Source organism: Pseudorca crassidens, chromosome 3, assembly GCF_039906515.1.
Source record: "Pseudorca crassidens isolate mPseCra1 chromosome 3, mPseCra1.hap1, whole genome shotgun sequence".
NCBI lineage: Eukaryota > Metazoa > Chordata > Mammalia > Artiodactyla > Delphinidae > Pseudorca > Pseudorca crassidens.
The window spans coordinates 89676724-89697209 of record NC_090298.1 but is presented as its reverse complement, the minus strand read 5'-3'; positions in this window follow the sequence as shown (position 1 = coordinate 89697209).

Sequence of the window (20486 nt, the reverse complement as noted above, 5' to 3'; positions counted from 1 at the left end):
AGCTACATAGTCTTAAAATTTTTTTAACTCTTTACTGTAAAATGAAACACAGATACAGAAAGCTATATAAACGTACAGCTTAATGAATTATTACAAGGTTACCTCAAAAGCCTCTCCACATGAATTGTCTCAACATCAGCTGTCTGTCCCTCAAAAGCAACCACTACCTTTATAATTATCCCCTGCATGCTTTGCTTTATAGTTCTGTCACCCAAGAGTACAAACCTGGACCCTATAGTTTTAACCTTGCCCATTTTTGTTTAATTTGGTATACCTTTTCGAAGCTACATGTCCTTTAAGACAGGCTACATAATTTTCCCATTGAATTTTCTCTACCTTCCCCATCCATGAAAAGTAATTAGGTTTTAAACATTCTTTCCTTCAGTGTACCATTACTATAACCAAAATATATTCAACTAAGCCCACACAAAAATTAAAAGCAAACACTTTTTTCCTGATGTAAGCAGACAAATTAGTCCAAAATACTTTGATCTAGATTGAGGTGGGAGGTACGAAGCACATTCTTATAATTTCAGCCAACACTAGAAAGGCCAACAGTGTTTCCTTGTATTTTGAATAACTTCTGGTGGCATAGTTTCCTCTTAGTTGTCATGACAATATTCACATTCTTTACAATGTGGAAGCAATTAGAGAGTACCTGGGAGATTAGAAGGAAAAAAAAAAGAAACTTCTAGACAAAGGTGTTTATTTCGGATAATCAGGGTGAAATAAAGACTAATACATTTTGTGCTGGAGAGGTTGTGGAGAAAAGGAAACCCTCTTGCACTGTTGGTGGGAGTGTAAATTGATACAGCCACTATGGAGAACAGTATGGAGGTTTCTTAAAAAACTAAAAATAGAAATACCATATGACCCAGCAATCCCACTACTGGGCATATACCCTGAAAAAACCATAATTCAAAAAGAGTCATGTACCAAAATGTTCATTGCAGCTCTATTTACAATAGCCAGGACATGGAAGCAACCTAAGTGTCCATCAACAGATGAGTGGATAAAGAAGACGAGGCACATATATACAATGGAATATTACTCAGCCATAAAAAGGAACGAAACTGAGTTATTTGTAGTGAGGTGGATGGACCTAGAGACTGTCATACAGAGTGAAGTCAGTCAGAAAGAGAAAAACAAATACCATATGCTAACATATATATATGGAATCTAAAAAAAGAAAATGGTCAGAAGAACCTAGGGGCAAGATGGAAATAAAGATGCAGACCTACTAGAAAATGGACTTGAGGATACGGGGAGGGGGAAGGGTAAGCTGGGACAAAGTGAGAGAGTGGCATGGACATATATGCACTACCAAATATAAAATAGATAGCTAGTGGGAAGCAGCCACATAGCACAGGGAGATCAGCTCAGTGCTTTGTGACCACCTAGAGAGGTGGGATAGGGAGTGTGGGAGGGAGGGAGATGCAAGAGGAAAGAGATATGGGGACATATGTATATGTATAAATGATTCACTTTGTTATAGAGCAGAAACTGACACACCATTGTAAAGCAATTATATTCTAATAAAGATGTTAAAAAAAGACTAATACATTTTGATCACTTCTGGGGAGAACATTTTTCTGAAAATCCTTCCACCTCTACTTTTTTTTTTTTTTTTTACCAGCTTTATTGGAGTATAATTGCTTTACAATGGTGCGTCAGTTTCTGCTCTATAACAAAGTGAATCAGCTATACATATACATATATCCCCATATCTTCTCCCTCTTGCGTCTCCCTCCCACCCTCCCTATCCCACCCCTCTAGGTGGTCACAAAGCACCGAGCTGATCCCCTGTGCTATGCGGCTGCTTCCCACTAGCTCTCTATTTTACATTTGGTAGTGTATATATGTCCATGCCACTCTCTCTCTCACTTCGTCCCAGCTTACCCTTCCCCCTCCCCACCTCTACTTTTATTGATTAGGGCAGCTCTGTGATTGAAGAAAATTATAAAAAAGGGCATATATTAAAATATGAATTCCCATTTTGTATTCTGTCTTATCACTGTCTGTTATGCTTACACATCATAAGGTAAAATTTAGAAACGTAGCTTATGCTGCAAAAAGGGTATCCATTTTAGAAATGGTGTCAGCAAAAGCTTTCCTCCAATAAGGCAGTAAATAATTGTAAGACATTTTTCTTCACTTACATTTCATAGTCAGATTTAGGTTAGAAAGAAACTGAAAAAAGTCTCTAGCATTAACAGTCATATTTGGTAACTGAGAATAACAGTAACATTACTGTTTGTAACTTGATTCTTGTTAAATGTTTTGTATCTTGGTGAGAGTGATAGATCCTAGAATTTCATGCGTTTCCCTTCAGTTTTCCTTCCTTCTTTATATCTAGGCTTTTAGAAAAATAATCATGTGTCATTGATTATCCACTAGCTATAATATAATCTTTAATATAAAAAGTGATTGGTTTTATAAGACCTGAAAGAATAATAAGTCTTGAAGGTGCTAATAAAATGCACCATTGTTTAATTTTGGTCATATTTATTACCCGAAAGAGAATTAGCTGGAGAAATAACCGTGCTACTATTACCATGCATTTACATCAATGAGTTTTCATGTTAACCTATATTTTTTCCATCAATATTACATATGGCAATGAAGGTCCAACTGAATAAATATCTCTCCTTGTGAAATTGTGAGTCATCTGTTAAACTATGCTCTAAATTTAATTCTCACTGAATCATATCACTTATTTTTCCTTAAAAACGTAACGATTAGAAGTCATTGTTTATCTGTGCGATCTTGATATTACCTTAAGCTCTTGAGGAGCCTAGCAAAGATGTGACCTCTGTCCTAAGTTTTATATTTCAAATTCCTTTAAGAGGAAAAACAATGACCTCAAGATTTGGTCACCATTTCTCAGCTGTCAAAAATGTCTTTTCTGGGCTTCCCTGGTGGCGCAGTGGTTGGGAGTCTGCCTGCCGATGCAGGGGACACGGGTTCGTGCCCCGGTCTGGGAAGATCCCACATGCCGCGGAGCAGCTAGGCCCGTGAGCCATGGCCGCTGAGCCTGCGCGTCCAGAGCCTGTGCTCCGCAGCGGGAAAGGCCACAACAGTGAGAGGCCCGCGTACGGCAAAAAAAAAAAAAAAAAAAGTCTTTTCTTTCTGGTGGTAGAGAAATAATCACGTTGCCCTGCTTTGTTTCAAGGTCGTCTGTCAAGAGTCTCAATTTACCTGCAAGTCTTGATGGATCTTAAACATCAGTAAGTGGCTCATTCCTACCTTGCAATATAAAACTGAGTCTGTTCTTTCGTCATCTAATAAGACTATGAGTGCTTTTTTAGCAGTGTTAGCAGTAAACACTCAAAAGCATCACATCTAGTTCTCTTCTCTTTCTCTCTTGAGAGAGGACGGAGATGTCTCCTCCTAAGGAATAGAAACTCTCTGGCATCACCTCTCTGTCAAACAGCTCTCCTCCTAATGAAGCAATAATCTTTCTATATACAGAATCTTTAAAAAATATGGGGGTTTTTTGTCCCTATTGTGAAAGAGACACTGTCCCTGCCTGGACTGTCCATAAAACATCCCTTTTGTGTGCATCCTCCCTATTTTCATGGAATTTTTGGCATTCTTTTACATTGATATACCAAACAGCCATCTGGACTACACAGTAGTGGGCAGTTTATTAAAGAGAAGTTTTAAATAGGAAACTGTAAGAGCCTATTTTATTCTTTACATTGCAAGTGTAAGGACATCAAATGTCAGTGAATTTATTTTTGTGTGATTCTGGGTCCCTTTTTGTGGAACATAAGCTCAACAATTCTTTGTGAAGTTTAAATCCTCATGTCCATGCCCAGGAAGCCTAGATAGGCTAGGATATGACTGGACAAGTTATTTAATTCATTTTCCATAATGATCATTAATGCTAATCATTATAACATTTTGTGAGGGCACTCTGTTTTAAGTAGGTTGGCACTGTGCTTCACATTTCCCTTTATGCTATTATCTTATCCAACAGAGGGTCAGAAAATTAATTTGTTTATTTATTCAGCCATCAGATATATTTATGGAGGACTTTCTACATGCAAGGCACTCTTCTTAGTGTTAGAGAATATTCAAATGAGTTTAAGAAAAGGCCCTTGCTTTCAAAGACCCTATGCTCTTACAGAGGCAGTAAGACCTGCTTTCAAAAACCCATAATACAGAGCAATGCTATTTGAGTGGTAAAGGAAGGGAAATATGTATTGATCATCTAAATGCACTCACATATGATCTCATATAATTCTTACAGCCATCCTCCCCCAGGAGTATTATTATCATTGCTTTTTTTGGCTAAAAAAATGAAGAAATTGCTGAAAGTCATGGAATTTTAAAGTGGATCTGTCTGAGTCCAAAGCCCACATTTATTCTAGTAGGAGCACAATCTTACACTTTCAGGAAAGGAAAAGGTCACTTCAAAATTTGGTTGAATGGGATAGAGGATGTTCCAGAATAAAGCACAGGGAAGGGAGTAGGGGGTAAAAGGAAGGATTCACTTGGGGAACTGCAAGTAGTAGTGCTGGTAAGTAGTGCTGGAATAGGAGGCTAGAACTAGCAGCTGTGGGTCTGAGGATAAGGCTATTTAGTGGTGGACTGTGGAGGCTGCACTTTCTCCTGCAATCAAAAGACCACTGGAAAATTCTGATTAAGGACATCTGCCAGCAGTGTTCAGAGAGAATAGATGCAAGCTATTCTGTCATTCCCACTGCAAGCCACACTTCTGGTTTCTGGGTTGGCCCAGGAAGCTGCCAACTATGCTTTTTGTGGTCTGTGGTGAACATGTTCACTCCTTCCTGTGTGAGATGCACAGTTCCTTCTTAGTTCTAAGTGTGTCATGGAGAAGTGTTTCTGTGGCTGACAAAAAATAGAGGGGCAAGGCAAGAAAAAGGGGAGATTTAAACTCATTATTTAAACTCATTACTCACTGCAGTGAAAATAATGATTGTACTCTCCGATTAAAGGACAAGAGTAAGCTCAACTTTTTTTTTTTTTTTTAACATTTATTCATTTATTTTGGCTGCGCCGAGTCTTGGTTGCTGCACATGGGATCTTCACTGCAGCGTGCTTAGTTGTGGCATGCGGGATCTTTAGTTGCAGCATGCAGGCTTCTTAGTTGCGGCATTCGAACTCTTAGTTGCGGCATGCATGTGGGATCTAGTTGCCCAACCAGGGGTTGAAGCTGGGCTCCCTGCATTGGGAGCACAGAGTCTTACCACCAGGGAAGTCCCTAAGATCAACAGTTTTTGTGCATTTTTTTATCTCACAATAAGGCAAATGTTCGTTCTGGCAGGAACGAAGAGTGAAAGAAGTGATTCTGAGGTCATGGCAACTTCATAAATACCCTTCAAAAATGCATACTTAATAAAAGTTCTAAAAGGTCTAGGTGGAGAGGAGTGGAGGGCTTAAAAGGGAATGGCATTATCGACGCTTCTGTAGCATATGGTTAGAGGTTGAGGGTAGGAGTTCACTACTAGGAGACACAGATATGCCCAGATGTTGTAGGAGGGCCCAAACCTTACACCTAAACTACCTTGACTTTCCTATATTAGAGAGTAATGTTTATCCTCCCTGGTTGCACATTAGAATCACCTCAAGAGTTTTGAAACAAAAATACTCATATCCAGGCCCTACTGCCAAGAGGTCCTGAATTACGTGCTGAGATTTTTTTTCCTTTTTTAAAAAAATTGAGTTTAATTTACAGAGAATAACACATGCAGATTTTTGGTCTACCATTGATGAGGGATCCAGTTTTTGAAATTGAGATACCATAAAATTCAGAGATGCACAGTCTTTGACCTTCAAGCAGCACATTGAATACCTATAAGGCTAGAAGAAATTCAGAGACTTAGAAGAAATGGTGATGATTATTAAAATTAGCTTTAAAATATATTTTGGGCTAAATTTACTCAGAAGGTACAGTTTGACCAGAGTCACAATATATAATTTTTTTTTAATTTTCTTTTTTGAGTATATACGCTAGAACACCAAATTAATGATGCACATCAATGAATTCTGGGAAGACCATGAAGTCAGAAGTTATTTTTCCCTTGTGATTCACCCCACTGATATGACCTTAAGTCCTGTTATGGAGAAATAGGATTGTATGAGAAGAATGAGTACAGGGGGCTGCTCCTGGCGGTATGATCTTGTCACCAAAGCTTTAATAGAGACCCTTACTTGGTCCTGTTATTATATAGAGAGAAGGTGGGAGAGGGAGTAGCACAGGTAATTCTACCAGCACCAGCCTGTCTAAAGGAAAAAGACTTGTCTGGTGCCATGCTTCCAAGAGAAACATCCTCTGCATGGAAAAATACTAGAGAATACCAAAAAGTCAAATGCAGAGGAGCACGAAGGAAGGACAAATAGAACCAGAAATTTAAGGCATTGTTCAATTTTCCTTATCACGATTAAAACTGCTTTTGAAACACTGATAAGAGGGAGGATCGGGAATTTTATCAGTATGAAAAATAGTGATTTGGTAAACATGTAAGCACTTAAACATGCAAGATGTAACTTTATTGTTCGATGTTCATTTCTGGCAATCTTTCTGGGAGAATGACACACTAAAACCTAATTTCTGGAACCAGTTTTTGGCAGCTCAGATTTTAAATTCTTATTGGTTATTGAAAATAAGCAAACTAACTCTTTTTTTTGTAATTCCCTTTGATTCTTTATTAAGCTTTCTATAACTGTCATACAAGATTTGAAGCATTTGGCCAGATACACCTCCTGACACAAACTAGCATTTTGAAATTGATATGCATATATAGAGTGGACAACATCCCCAATTATATTTAAGATACAGAGTTCTCCCAAGATAGAGCTCAAAATACCATAGTTTTAACCTTTCATTCTGTTAATGTAGTGTATTACATTTATTGATTTGTGTGTGTTGAACCGTCTTTGCACCCCAGGGATAAATCCCACTTGATCATGGTGTATGAGTCTTTTAATGTGCTGTTGAATTTGGTTTGCTAGTATCTTGTTGAGAATTTTTGCATCTATATTCATCAGGGATATTGGCCTGTAGTTTTCTTTTCTTGTTGTATCCTTACCTGGCTTTGGTATCAGGATAATGCTCACCTCATAAGATGAGTTTGGGAATGTTCCCTACTCTTCAATTTTTTGGAAGTGTTTGAGAAAGATTGGCATTAATGCTTTAAGTGTTTGGTAGAATTCATCGGTGAAACCATCTGATCCTGGGCTTTTCTTTGTTAGGAGGTTTTGATTACTGATTCAAAATCTTTACCCATTATTGATTTGTTCAGATTTTCTATTTCTTCCAGACTCAGTCTTCGTAGATTATATGTTTCTAGGAATTTATCCATTTCTTTTGGGTCATCCAATTTGTTAGCAGATAATTACTTATATAGTCTCTGGATTTCTGTAGTCTTCACTTTCATTTATAACTTTATTTATTTGAGTCCTAGATCTTTTTGTCTTGGTTAGTCCAGCTAAAATTTTGTCAATTTTATCTTTTCGCAAACTAATTCTTAAGAAGGCAGAGAAACTACACATGATCTCCATTTCAACTAACATTAGGCCTAGGAAAATATTTAGTAGTAAATTTGAACATTCTCATTTCAGAGATGTGTTTAAAATGGGTGAATAAAAATCATGTGTAAGTGTAGTTAGCTAAAAAGATTTTAGTATTTCAAAATGTAAGCATAGCAATGAAACATCATTGAGTCATCATTTCCCCTCAGTGCCCCGTATATAAATGGGCACTGAAGGGAATAACTTTTAAGAGTTTCCCACATGCCAGGCCAGGCTCTGGGAAAAGTTCATTATGTGGTTTATCTCATTTAATTCTCACAACACTTTCATGGTGTGGGTCCTGTTATTATTATTCCCATTTCACAGATGAAGGAATTAAGAAGTTAAATAACTTATCCACCTCTCAGGGGAAGAGGCAGGACTAGAACCCAGGCAGGCTGTTTCAGACTCAGGGATATGCACAGTATTAATAATCAAGTGCCTATGTTCAGTGCACAGCATCAAAAATATAGTCCAGGGACCCCAGTGGAACCTGTTCAGAGGCAGGATAGGAAAGATGGGGAACTGAAATCCATTCCTGCTTCACCTACCCTCTCCCCTTCGGTGAGTCCTCACAAGAAGCATCAGACAATCAGGTAGTTTTCTTCTCTGACCTCTCTCCTCCCTTCAAGCAGCCGATTCAAAGTGATAAGAACAACAGTCACAGTAGCAGACAGGGACAGTAGACAGGGGGTCTCCTCTGCCGGTCACCGCATGAAGTGGAGGACATTTCAGAACATCGTCAGCACCAGGCCGCAGGTAGACAGCTGTGTCCGAGCTTAGATAAGTGGTTCTAAGGAGCCCCCTCTATCCGTGAGCATCTTTGTCACTGTGCCTTTAACTCTGCTATTCAACCTTTGAACCGAAAGAATGTATCCAGAGAAATAATAGTGATAAGTAAGTCGTACATAATTCTAACTGCATGCCACTGTGTCCAAGTACCTTATGTACACAGCTCCCTTAATCCTTGTTCCAATCCTGTGAGGTGGGTCCCAAGGTGACCAGCTTGTTCCCGTTTACTTGGAAGTTCCTCAGTTTGAGCAGTGAAAGACCTGTATCCCAGGAACCTCCTTAGTCCCCGGCAAGCTGGGATGGTTGGTCACCCAAGCAGGTAGTCCTACAAATAAAAAACAATGGGAGGCACAGGGAGGTTAAGGGACTTCCTCAAGATCAAAGACGTAGCAAGCGGCAGAGGCAGCACTTGAAGCCAGGAGGTCTGGCTCCAGAGCCCTCACTCTTAACTTCTAAGATATAAATGGTCTCTCTATGATCAATAGTATTGTAATAACTTTGTAGGGTGACAGATGATAAATCAGACTTATAGTGGTGATTATTTTCTAGTGTATAAAAATATCAAATCCCTATATTGTACACATGAAACTAATATAATATTGTAAGTCAATTATACTTTAAAAGAATTTGTAACAAACATTTTACCAAAAAAAAAAATGATATAAATTGCTCTCTCTTGAGAACAGGGGAACCTTAGTGATGGACAAATAACAATGATAATAATATCATCCCAAAGATATTTGAGCTGGGAAATTGGAAAAGGGAAGAAACATTATTGGGACACTGTGCTAGTCAGGCCCTTCAGTTAAACGATTTCATTTAACCCTCACAACAACCTAGTTAGGTATCATTATTCCCATTTTATGAATGAAGAAACACAGGCTCAGGAAACTTAAAAGCTTTGCTTAACTCTACAGGGCTAGGAAGCACAGCAATGGATTTCAAATCTAATTCTTGCTGTCTCTGAAGTCAATGATTACTTCATAACATCTGACTGGCTCTAACACAAATGTGCACTTTACAGTTTACAAAGCTTTGTCACGGGTATCACCTTTTAAATTTTTTATCGAAGTATAGTTGATTTACAATATTATATTATTTTCAGATGTACAACATAACGATTCAATATTTTTATAGATTATACTCCATTTAAAGTTAATATAAAATATTAGCTATATTCCCAGTGCTGTATAATATATCCTTGCAGCTTATTTATTTTATACATAATAGTCTGTACCTCTTAATGCCCTAATTCTGTCTTGCCTCTCCCCTATTCCATCTCCCCACTGGTAACCACTACTTTATTCTCTATATCTGTGAATCTACAAATTTGTCTTATTATATTAATATGTTTGTTTTATTTTTTAGATTTCATGTTAGAATTTACAAAGTTGAATGATATGATTATTATGTATCATATAAGTGACAACATACAGTATTTGTCTTTCTCTGTCTGACTTATTTCACTAACATATTACCTTCCAGGTCCAGGTCCACCCACATTTTTGCAAATGAAAAAATTGCATTTTTCCATGGCTGAGTAGCACTTCATTATATATATATATAATATATAATATATATCATACTATATATTATGTATATCATATTGATATATATATATATATAAAAATACCACATCTTATAAAATCAGGAACAAGACAAGGATGCCCACTCTCGCCACTTCTATTTAACAATATTCTTACATATATACTACATCTTCTTTAACCATTCATCTGTTGATGGGCACTTAGTTGCTTCCATATCTTGGCTATTGTAAATAACGCTGCTGTGAACATTGGGGTGCATGTACCTTTTCGAATTTGTGTTTTCATTTTCTTTGGATGTATAAACAGGAGTGGAATTGCTGGATCATGTGACAGTTCTATTTTTGATATTTTGAGGAACCTCCATACTGTCTTCCATAATGGTTGCACAAATTTACCTTCCCACCAACAGTGTACTAAGGTTCCCTTTTCTCCACATCCTCCCCAACATTTGTTATTTGTAGACTCTTTAATGATAGACATTCTAACAGGTGTGAGGTGATATCTCATTGTGGTTTTAATTTGCATTTCTCTGATGATTAGTGATGTTGAGCATCTTTTCATGTATCTGTTGGCCATCTGTATATCTTCTTTGGAAAAATGTCTATTCAGGTCTTCTGTCATTTTTTCATCAGGTTTTTTGGGTTTTTTGGATTTGGGGTTGTATGAGCTATTTATATATTTGGATATTAATCCCCTATCAGTCTATCATTTGTAAATATGTTCTCCCATTCAGTAGGTTGTCTTTTCATTTTGTCAATGGTTTTCTTTGCTGTGCAAAAGCTTTTAGGTTTAATTAGGTCCCATTGGTTTATTTTTGCTTTTGTTTCCTTTGCCTTAGGAGACAGATCAAAAGAATATTGCTATGATTTATGTCAAAGAGTGTTCTGCCTATGTTTTCTTCTAGGAGTTTAATGGTTCCCGGTCTTACACTTATGTTATTAATCCATTTTGAATTTATTTTTGTATATGACATGAGAAAATGTTCTAATTTCATTCTTTTACATGTAGCTGTTGTAAAGCTTTGTCATGTGTATCACCTTTTTAATTCTAGCACCATGGTTTTTTTTTGTTTTTTCTTTTGGCGATACGCGGGCCTCTCACTGTCATGGCCTCTCCCGTTGTGGAGCACAGGCTCCGGATGCGCAGGTTCTGGACGCGCGGGCTCAGTGGCCATGGCTCACGGGCTCAGCCGCTCCGCGGCATGTGGGATCTTCCCGGACCAGGGAACGAACCCGTGTCCCCTGCATCAGCAGGCAGACTCTCAACCACTGTGCCACCAGGGAAGCCCTAGCACCATGTTTTGAAGAGACTGTCTTTTCTCCATTATATATTCTTGCCTCCTTATTTGTAGATTAATTGACCATAAGTGTGTGGGGTTATTTCTAGGCTCTATATTCTTTTCCATTGATCTGTGTGTGTTTTTGTGCCAGCACCATGTTGTTTTAATTACTGTAGCTTTGTAGTATAGTCTGAAGCCAAGGAATATGATACCTCCAGCTTTGTTCTTTTGTCTCAAGATTGCTTTGGCTATTCAGGGTCTTTTGTGGTTCTGTATAAATTTTAGGATTATTTGTCCTAGTTCTTTGAAATCTGTCATGGTTGTTTTGATAGGGATTGAATTAAATTTGTAGATTGCTTTGTGTATATGGCCATTTAAACAATATTAATTCTTCCAATCCATGAACATGGCATATCTTTCCATTTCTGTATATCATCTTCACTTTCCTTCATCAGTGTTTTATAGTATGGGTCTTTCATCTTCTTGGTTAAGTTTATTCCTAGGTATTTTATTCTTTTTGATGCAATTTTAAAGGGTATTGTTTTCTTGCTTTCTCTTTCTGATAGTTCATTATTTGTGTATAGAAACACAATGGATTTCTGTATAATAATGTTGTATTCTGCAATCTTGCTGAAATCATTTATTCTAATAGTTTTTTGTGGGTTTTTTGGGCAGAGATGTGAGGGTTTTCTATATATAGTTCATGTCATCTGCAAATAGTGACAGTTTTACTTCTTCCCTTCCAATTGAATGCCTTTTATTTCTTTTTCTTGTCTGATTGCTAGGGATAGGATTCCCAATAGTATGTTAAGTAGAAGTGGTAAGAGTGGACATCCTTGTCTTTTTTCTGATTTTGGAGGAAAAGCTTTCACCGTGGAGTATGATGTTAGCTGTGGGTTTGTCTTAAACAGCCTTTATTATGTTGAGATATGTTTCCACTATACCCACTTTAATGAGAGTTTTTATCATGAATGCATGTTGAATTTTGTCTAATGCTTTTTCTGCATCTATTGAGATGATCATGTGATTTGTACCCTTCCTTTTGTTAATGTGGTGTATCACATTGTTTGATTTGTGAATATTGAACCATCCTAGCATCCCTAAAATAAATCCCACCTGATCATGGTGTATGATCCTTTTTATACATTGTTGAATTCAGTTTGCTAATATTTTGTTGAGAATTTTCACTTCTATATTCATCAGAGATATCGGCCTGGATTTTCTTTCTTTGTTGTGTCTTTGGTTTTGGTATCAGGGTAATATTTGCCTTATAGAATGAATTTGGAAGTGTTCCCTACTCTTCAGCAGTATTTTGGAATAATTTGAGAAGGATAGATATTGGCTCTTCTTTATATGTTTGGTAGAATTCCTCTGTGAAGACATCTGGTCCTGGACTCTTATTAGCTGGGAGGGTTTTTTTTATTATTATTACAGATTCATTTTCACTACTAGTGATTAGTTTATTCAGATTGTCTATTTCCTCCTGATTCAGTCTTGGAAGATTGTGTGTTTCTAGAAATTTATCTATTTCTTCTAGGTTGTCCAGTTTGTTTGCATATAACTGTTCATAGTATCATCTTACGATAGTTTTTGTATCTCTGTGATATCAGTTGTTACTTCTCCTCTTCTGTTTCTTATTTTGTTTATTTGGGTCCTCTTTCTCTTTTATTTATTTTTTTTTTTTTGGATGAGCCTGGCTAAAGGCTTATCAATTTTGTTTATCTTTTTAAAAAGCCAGCTCTTGGTTTCATTGATCTTTTCTATTATTTTTTTGGTCTCTATTTTATTTATTTCCTCTCTGATCTTTATTATTTCCTTCCTGATGCTGACTTTGGGCTTTGTTTATTCTTCTTTTTCTAGTTCCTTTAGGTGGTAGGTTAGGTGTTTATTTGAGATTTTTCTTGTTTCTTGAAGGCCTGTATCACTATAAACTTCCCTCTTGGAACTGCTTTTGTTATGTCTCAAAGATTTTGGAAAGTTTTGTTTTTATTTTCATTTGTCTCAAGGTATTTTCTGATTTCCTCTTTGATTTCTTCATTGACCCTTTGACTTTTTTAGTGAAATGTTGTTTAGTTTCCACGTGTTTGTGTTTTTCCCATTTTTTTCTTCCCATTATTGGTTTCTAGTTTCATACTGTTGTGGTTGGGAAAAAATGCTTGTATCACCTTCTTTGATCCTCATGAACTCACTGAGGTAGGCATAGTACTAATAACATTTTCACTTATATATGAAGACACCAAATAACCTAAAGGTTACATGTTCTCCTGAGGTGACACAGGTATCATGTGGCTGAAATGACCTGGAAGCTGAGTTTTCTGAAAAGTTAATGTTATGGAGTGAATGTTTGGTTTGGTCCAAATTCATATGTTGAAACCTAATCCCCAGTGTAATGGTTTTAGAAGATGGAGTCTTTGGGAGGTGCTGATGTCATGCTGGTGGGACCCTTATGAATGGAATTAGTGCCCTTATAAGAGAGACCACAGAGAGTTCTCTTGCCTCTTTTGCCATGTGAGCATGTGAGGACACAGAGAGAAGATGGGGTTATGAAAGAGGAAGTGGGCTCTCCTAAGACACTGTATCTGCTAGTGCCTTGATTGTGTACTTCTTAGTCTCCAGAACTATGAAACATCTATTTCTGTTGTTTGTAAGCACTCAGTCTATGGTAATTTGTAATAGCAGCCCAAATAGACTAAAACACTTAATGTTCTTTCATTGTTTCTTCCTAACTTTTTAAGAATATATTCTGTAGGATAGTCATGAACCTATGTGACAGAAATAAATGGGTAAGGTTATGGGTGTAAGGAAGGAGGTAGAGCAGATGGTGAACTCCAGTCCCAGGAATTAAAGTCACAGTAGGCTAGGATGCAAATACTATTGGAATTTCTAAATAGGCAGGCAAAGAGGGGCCAGGAGGAAATAGGTCTACACTTTTTTGACATTTCAGTAAAGACCAGAACAAATTTTACATACTGTATAAAAAAATCTCTTCTGTCTCCAACTCATTCATTCATTCAACACACATTTAGTGAGTCCCTTAGTGAGTACTTAAGGAGGGGGATACAAGAGTGAACAATATAGATACAGGAGAGCTGGACACACAGGTGTGGGGGGAAATACAACCACATGCCAGTCCTGGCTCTCCCCATAGCAGCTGGTGGTGAGGGGAACAACTACTTGGTGTAAGTTTGTCCGATTCATGGTGTAAGTAGTCCCACCTGTGGCTGATAGTAAGTTGCCAAGGTGATGTCAGTTAATTCACAAAATTCCTGAAAATTTGTTCAGAAAATTTGTTCAGTTCTCCAGGCTTGGCACGGCACTAAAACTACCTCCCATCTTACCCACCTTACCCTTACATAATTAACAGCAGGAATTATTATTCCTTACAAATTCTAAAGGGTTTTAAAGCTAGGAGTGTGTTCACAGCACTAGGAGGGTAGCATCAAAGTTGGGAAACTATTGGGTAGTTTGGGTTTTTGCCCAGAGTGACAGAAGTGTGGACAGGGGAATCAAGTAATCTGCCAAAGCATGTCTATGGAACTCTATAGAAAGAAAAGCTGGAGCACATTCAGAACCTGCTAAAGATCTAGAAGTGTACCCCCACTGCAAGAGAAGGACCACTTCAGCAAGTCTGATTTCTCCACAGCTTTTACTCTTTTAGGCCCATTTTCTCATATAAGATCTTTACCTGAGAGATGTATCCATGAAGGTGGGTCAGTAGATCACACTTGTCTGCATTTTGCTGAGGATATATCCTCAAAATTCTTAAAAAGTGCTTTGGAGAGAGCTAGGTTCAAGGCGTGAGAAACTTGCTGGAGAGAATGTATTTAGGTGAGAACCCAGAAAGCAGAGTGGGGAAAACACCAACGCCTCATGAATCCTGCTTCATAATTTTTCATGGGGCTGGTGAAATATGCACATTTTGAGCTATCAGCAGATATAAAGTGGCCATGATGATAAAATCAGGTCAAAAAATAAAGTAAGGTATTTTGGAAGGATTTTCTACATCCTATCTTTTCTAATAACCCTGCAAAAGACATTTGACAGCAAATAAGAGTTTACAGCTGTTATGGCTCCCATAGAGACTACAGGTTAGTCTTGGCAATACTCTGCAGTACTTAGCAGCATGTGTGAAATTACTCATGGAAATGCTTCTCATTTTGTGCATTTTATTTATTTATTATATTTTTAACCATGATATGAAACTGGATGCTTTCTAGATGCAGTAAAGTGAGCCTCCAGATTGCTTTTCAGTGACAGTACAAAACTTTCTGCCCACCTAAGGAAGAAAAAACATTACAAGTGACATATGGTACTACATCAAAATACCTGAAGTTCTGCTCAGTTGGAAATTATTTATGTAATGCTTGAAGGTGTTTGGTAATCGGAAAATGTTGCAAATTTGTAATGAGAAATTGGTCAAATGAGTTGGTGGTGACAATATATTCTTTTTTTTTTTTTTTTTGCGGTATGCGGGCCTCTCACTGTTGTGGCCTCTCCCATTGCGGAGCACAGGCCCTGGATGCGCAGGCTCAGCGGCCATGGCTCATGGGCCTAGTCGCTCCACGGCATGTGGGATCTTCCCGGACCGGGGCCTGAACCCGTGTCCCCTGCATCAGCAAGCGGACTCTCAACCACTGCACCACCAGGGAAGCCCTTTAATTCTTTTTTAATGCAGACTGTAAACAAGACTCAGTACTTTAAGATTTTTACTTGACAGATAACAACCAAAAAAACCCCCAACAACCTGGGTGTGATTGGATTTCAGCCTGGTCTCCTCGAGGATGATCCCATGTGTATAACAGATGCTGAAAAGATGGTGGTAAAGAAAGGAAAGTGCAGTTTCACTGTGACATTAATAGTTTCAGTATTTCCATATAATAGTTTATCAACATCTATTTGAGCATAGCCTCCACATAATGTTCAACTGGTAAATAGTACAACTAACATACACAGACACTGCTGAAACAATACATTGTAGGAAATTTGGGGCAAATTGTGATGGCTTCTAAAATCATGTCTCAAATAATAAATTCACTTGGATTAAAGTATATGCGAACATACTTCAATGCATAACCCTGTCTGTTTTCTAATTCTTGATTACAGGACATACTTTCTTTCCTTTTTCCCCTTCCTATCACTGGGAATTACAGTTTGACAATATAACAAATGTACGTCAAGATTTAGTAGGTGCTTCTTTTAGAAGCTAGATTTTTCTCTTCTTCATAGATTTATTACCATACCATTCCCAACTCTTATCCCAAATGACATTGAGTTTCAATGCTCAAGGAATCTAAGCTCCTAATTAAAATTAGGATAAAAAAACTACCCTGAAGAATCAGAGACCCACAAAAAAATACAGCTCAAACAAGTTAACTCTAGTGCCTAACAAATATTTTCCTATTTTTTGCTTCCTTTAAATTATAAAATCAATATAAAACCAATATTAAAGAAAATTTTGAAAAAATTAAAACTCAGCTGTTATCCTGGATGCCAACAAAATTACTTTCAGTTGTATATTTGCTATTGCATTCTTCAGCCCAAGGTATATGCATTTTACATAGTTGTCATTAAAGCATATACTCAAATTTTTATTACTTTGATTATATTCATTGAAGTCTTTTAATGGTCATTTGCTGGGTTTTTTTCATTACTGAATATCCAATAAGTACCTAAAACAGTGCCTGGCATATAGTAGGAGTCATAAATAAATACTTTCATAAATGATGGCAGAAATGTCAAAGTGCCTGGATGCTCTCGAAAAGGAGAATATGTGATGCTTTATACTAAACTGGATCCCCTTAGGTTCCAGATGGAACAGAGTAGCAGCTGTTACTTGTGAGATAAAGTGTGAGTTGATGAATCACTCTATCCTTTTCACATGTTTCAAGTCTCTCCTTAGGCAGGATGCCCCAGCCTCAGGCCTGACATGAGCTTTGGGTTCTGCCAGTGTGGCCTTGAACTTATTTTTGAAGACTGTGCATGCCATTGACCTTCACGGCTCGAAAGGGACAAGAAGGACACCTTCTTCCTTTGCAACTCGTGTTTTCTTTCTTTCTCTGATAGTGAGATTAAGCAGTCCACCCTCTTGGTAGCTAAACAGGACAGTTGAAAGGAGAGGCAGGTCATGGTGAGGACCGGCAGGGCTGGAATCCATCCCATTTTAGTGTGCCATAGCATGGGAGATGAAGATGGCCTTCACCCGAATGGGCCACATTTTCCCAATGCCAATGAAACTCTCTTCTTCAAGGTGGTCTCCTGTGGAGGCTGCCTAAATTCCAGTCCACTGTATTACAAGGTGCCTGAGTGTACTAGAGTCATGGGCACAAGAACAGTCCTGCACACTTTCTCCCCTTGCCTGGTTCGCAATTAGAGGTGTGCATAATAAGAAAGTCGCTAAACTGTTCTGATAACTTTCTGTTGGACAGAATAGCTCAAGATCATCTCAGATACTGTCTTAATGGACTGACCAAATTAATATAATCTTTCTTGGTTATTTAGTGGAAAGAGCCTGGACTTTGGATTTAGACAGATCAGTGTTCAAATTCTGACTCTGCCACATAATACAAGGGTTAGAGGACTTAAGTCACATGAATGAATTTCCAAGTGTCCTGTCTTGGAAACTAGGGAGAATAATTCCAACATAGCAGGGCTTTGTGAGTATTAAATAAGATCACAGATATTATCATTTGAAGTGTAGTGTTAATAGCATATGGTAGGCAGTCAATTAGAGTTTTTCTCTCCTTTCCAGCCATCAGCTAAGGCCCTGGTGGAGTCTGGTTATTTAAGCACAGCCCTCTGTCTTAATCATTAGGAGCAGTGGTCTTCTAGTTTTAAGATAGTCGTAGAAAATAGAAGCCTAAAGCCATTTCAGAAATGGTAAAGGTTTTCTAGAAGTCCCCAGTGCCAACTGTAACTTTGTAATTATATGAGATCAATTTGGAGACTTGACTGTCCTCACTGCCCTGTGTGTAGTTGATCTAACAGAACACTAGGTTCAACCAGAAGGCACATCCTAGGCCTTACTTACACACAGAAAGCAACCCGACAGCAAATCCCGCAGAGCTCAGATTTCCACTGATAGAATTCAACCGTGGACATAAAATACACGGTGCTTACAAGGCAAATGAAACACAATCTATCAAGATGGAATAACCAAGCCTGCACCTCACAGCCAAAATGAATGTGATTGAAACAAGCTTCTTTGCAGATTCTTATTTCAGATTCTGACATTTTGCAACAGTTTGTTTAAAAGTTTTCTGAAGTAACTGAAAAGTACAATAATTGTATTCTTTGGCAACATAGAATTCCTAGGAAAGCATTTGAAATGTAGCAGCTGCTGGCATAGGAAGAGGAGACTATGCTTGATTGTAGATATTCTGCTAGAGATTTAAAAGTATTTTTGTGCACTGAAGAATTGCAACTTAATTATCTTACTTTAGACAGTAGCACCTTCTTTGCCTTCAATAGAAAATGCTGATAATTTACCAATCTACCAAAAATTCTTGACCAGCCTAGTCTTCTCAGAAAAAATAATATAAGGTTTTAAGAAAATGAGTAAGCGTAGGTGGCTATCAAACTGTTTGATCTTTTCCTATCTGATAGGTGAAATATTGTATCTCCTTGTATCAACTACCCTGCCAGGTGTGGGCAGGTCCTCAGCTCTCCTCTCTGGCATCTCCGTAAGTCTCCACAGGAGACAGGTGCTAGGCTTGGCAGCTGGCATCCTGGCAGCCGATGTGGGGTTCCTTATCATGTCTGAAGCTACTCGACAGAGCACTTGTTATCCGCACTGCCTTCAGGCAGTGGTCCAGGTGGTCTTCACAGTGCTGTATGGATCAGGGAAGGGCTAGAGACAGGGCAGCAGTGGCCCTGTGTGTGGTGCGGGATCTGTTGTGTGTCGGGGCTGGAGAAAGGAGGTTCCGATGGAGAAATATTCCTCCCTCCTACAGTTTTCTCTGCTTCCGCCAGCATGTATTCACTAGGGATTGTAGGGCAATCACACCTGCGGAACCGCTTCAGCTTTTTTGCATGCTGCAGGTAAAATAAGAGAAGGCAAACAAGGAGATGCCCTGCCTTGGGGCGAGGTGGGCCTTTAGGTCACTTTTTCCCATCACCAGCACATAAGCAGGTAGGAGACACTATCCTGCAGAACTTATTTGGAAAAGCATCATTTATTGAATTTCCTGTATTAAAATAATTTCTGTTTTACTAGATAGGTGACCCAATACGTTTTTGTTCCCTGACGTATCAATTTCTGTTTTATTTTCTGAATTATTCTAAATTTTACTATGAAACGGATTGTGCCCTTCATCAAGTGACACATCTTAGCAACCATTCTTTTGGTGTGACCAAAAATTGTTTTCTCCTCCATGCTGTATAAGAATTTATCAATACATTTGAAGAATTGACATATCAATTTCTGTTTTATTTTCTGAATTATTCTAAATTTTACTATGAAACGGATTGTGCCCTTCATCAAGTGACACATCTTAGCAACCATTCTTTTGGTGTGACCAAAAATTGTTTTCTCCTCCATGCTGTATAAGAATTTATCAATACATTTGAAGAATTGGTTTAGCATTCATTAATTCATTCAGTGAATGATTTATTGAATACTTATTCCATTCCAGTCATTATGCTAGAGGTCTAGGAGTAATAAAGAAAACTAAAATGTCCCTGTTCTCAAGATGCTTATGATCTAGAGTGCTTTTCCCAAAGTGTGTTGCGGAGAAAACATTCCTGCAATTGCTTCACTTCCCTTTCTCTCTAAGTCCCTTTCCCACCCCCCCACCCCCCCACCCCGGTCTCTCTCTCTGATCAAACACATTTGGGAAATGCCATACACAGGGTGCATCAACATATTAAAAGTTCTGGGTGTTTGGTGATAAAGAATCATATTTAATTTTATTTCATTCAGATAAATTTAGTTATACCTTTTGTGTTATACCTATTGACAGTCCAAGAAACTAGCATTTCTCAAACAACCAGCGGGAGATGCTTTTCTGAACATCTTTCCCATTATGGTGGAGGAAGAATTCTCAGATTTCCCAGATACATTACTGAATTCAGAATTTTTAAGGAGATAATGTATATTATATATTTGAAAGAGTTGTATGTAAGTTCCAACTATGCATTATTATCCCATATAATTGCATTAAAAAAACACTGAACTCCTGCAAGAAAGGTTTAAAGGATTGTCCTAACAGATCACCTTTCCCTGAAACTTTATCATGGTGGTTCACTGGTTTCCTCCTAAGTATGTAGGTCTCCAAGCGCTGTAAATTATCTGGGCCTTTAGTGTAATTAATAAGATCTCAGGAAGATCATAT